The following is a 2573-nucleotide window of genomic DNA, read 5'->3' as shown; positions in this document are numbered from 1 at the left end:
ACTGTTGTTAGGGATATTGATATGGTCATTATGTAAATCTGGTCGAGTCTAGTTACTTATGGTGTCACTGTTGTTAGGGATGTTGATATGGTTGTTTTGCTTTTGGGTCACCAGATCAATAATGTCATGGACATTGCAAATATCATTATGTAAACCTAATTTTTTGATGTTCACGAGATTAGTAAAGTCATAGACATTGTAAATATCATTATTTAAACCTCATTTTCTCATGCAATATGAAGTGTTTATAGTTGAAAAAAAACAACATGAATGGTAAAACAATTAGTTTATATATTATATCATAATATTTCTTTATTTTTTAAAATTATTTTTGTTTGGCTAAGAATTTGTTTTTCTTAATTTTAAGGAAATAGGTTTACCACCTAAAACTAAAAATATCTGATAGGAGTGAAAGCGTATCACTCACTGACCACTCACGAATAATTACAGGTACCTATTTACAAATACAATTTTACAACTAAATTAAAATAAATTTTACCATATTTAAAAAAACACATCTCTCCATTTTTAATTATAAAACCATCCCTTTCCCAAGAAAACCATTTGATGGTTTATTTTTGATTTTTTTTACTATTAACCATCCTTTTCGTTGTGATAAATCCACCACAATCAATCAATTTATGATTAACCATTCTCCCGTTGAGATAAATCCACCACAATCAATCAAATTATGATTAGAGGAGAGGACGATTCCCGGGTTAGGGTATGCATGAGGGTTTGGATGGAGGCGGGCGCTCCCAAAGAAGTAAGGTAAAGGTAGAAGAAATAAATTTAGACGGCCGCCATTAATCTCAACACAACACGAAACGCTCTGAAGTCCTGGAAGCAACCCTCCCTCTTATTTCTGGTGGAATTTGGGAGCCATTTTCAATCAAATCGTTCGTTAGGCTGGGCCGAGTAGCGGGCGGGGAAAGGGAAATCAAGTCAATCACCTGGGCAGCACTTGGAAAACATGTTTTCCAGAGGGTAAGTAGTAAAGTCCTCAGCTGCTATACACATACAGATAATATATTAAAATAATTTTAGTATAATGCTTTGGTACCTTTAGGGTTTAGAAACCACTGGTAGTTTTTTTATTTTGTTGGTCTGAAATAAAGTATTGAAGCTGTAGAAGTGTAGCAGGTCATGATTCATCCTCTATTTGTGCATCCATTTGCTTCTGCATTTGCATTTTGTGTGTTTTCATAATTTTGGGCATAGTGGGTTCTTTGATTTGTGGCATTTAGAATGGAATTTGTTATTATGCATTTAATGGCAAAGGTAGTAAAGATGGTGAATAGCGTAGAAAATGAAAATGGTAGGGTGGGTTTGGGTTTTGGTTTATTTACGGGCTGAGTGGGGGGTGTTTTTGTTTTTGTTGGGGTCTTGTCCCATCATTGAAGGACTATGTTGGGAGGCGGGGGTATGTCTGAAGGGTTCGAGGTCAGCTCAAAGAGACAGCGGATGATAGACCAGGAACCGTACTTCTCAGGTTCGAGTGGGTTCGGTCCCTACAGTGGTCTTGGCACGGCCATGCCGATGCCCTATCACGCAGGCCAGCCTCGAGTTTTTCCGGTGGTTCGTTTGCGGGGTCTTCCTTTCAATTGCAGCGAGAGCGACATTTGTGAGTTCTTTGCGGGATTGGATGTCGTGGATGCCTTGCTAGTGCAAAAACAGGGCCGTTTCTCCGGTGAAGGTTTTGTTGTTTTCCGCAATCCGATGCAAGTTGATTTTGCTTTGCAGCGGGATAGACAGAACATGGGGCGCAGGTACATTGAGGTCTTTCGCTGCAAAAAGCAGGACTACTATAATGCTGTTGCAGTCGAAGTTGGTGAAGCCAAAGTGGGGGATGATGCTGCTCCACCGCCTAGCTACTCGAAGGGTTCTTCAGAGAAGGATCATATGGAGCATACTGGCTTTCTGAAGCTCAGAGGCCTTCCTTTCTCGGTGTCGAAGAGGGACATCGTTGAGTTTTTCAAGGAATATGATCTAAAAGAGAAAAATGTACACATTGTAACTCATTCCGATGGGAGAGCCACAGGCGAAGCCTTTGTGGAATTTCTAAGTGCCGCTGATTCAAAGGACGCTATGAGGAAAGAAGAAAATGACGATTGGCACCAGATATGTAGAACTTTTCCCTTCAAGTCAGGAAGAAGGTAGTCGTGCAGCGTCGAGATCTAGGCATTAAGTAGTTTGTTTCAAAAGAATTTTAAAAGGTGTGGTATGCCTTGACAGATCTTTTCACTGCATGTTTTATTGCACATAGAAGTTTAACTTCTAGACTGTGATATTTTTGAGAGCTATGGAGCAAGAAAAGATAAAGGTGTTTGTAGAATCATGTTATGTGTTTTTGATCGGCGTTTTAAGTCTCTTTTATATATTTAGTTGCAAGCCTTTGAGTTCTGACTTGATTCTCTTGGGTTGTAGTTACCATAATTTTCTTATACCTTTGTTTCTATTACTGGTCAAATGGTATTGATGGGTTATCTTAGGTTTAGATGAATGTAACCTTTAAACAATATTGTTAGGTTTAATATTTTTGCATCTGTAACTATTTTTCTTTTTGAAAGTTG

The 2573-nt window shown here is 38.5% G+C and overlaps 1 pseudogene across 1 annotated transcript; it reads left to right on the top strand.

Moving 5' to 3' along the window:
- Positions 1-689: 689 nt before the first annotated feature.
- On the top strand, positions 690-2338 carry LOC149248617 (uncharacterized; annotated as a pseudogene). Its single transcript, XR_016266675.1, has 2 exons — positions 690-987; positions 1404-2338. The product of XR_016266675.1 is annotated as an uncharacterized LOC149248617 (transcript).
- Positions 2339-2573: the final 235 nt, after the last annotated feature.

This window comes from Pinus tabuliformis, chromosome 7 (assembly GCF_031772625.1).
Source record: "Pinus tabuliformis cultivar Carrire ecotype Pingquan chromosome 7, CPIR1, whole genome shotgun sequence".
Classification (NCBI taxonomy): Eukaryota; Viridiplantae; Streptophyta; class Pinopsida; order Pinales; family Pinaceae; genus Pinus; species Pinus tabuliformis.
This window is presented reverse-complemented; position numbering and strand designations above follow the sequence as displayed.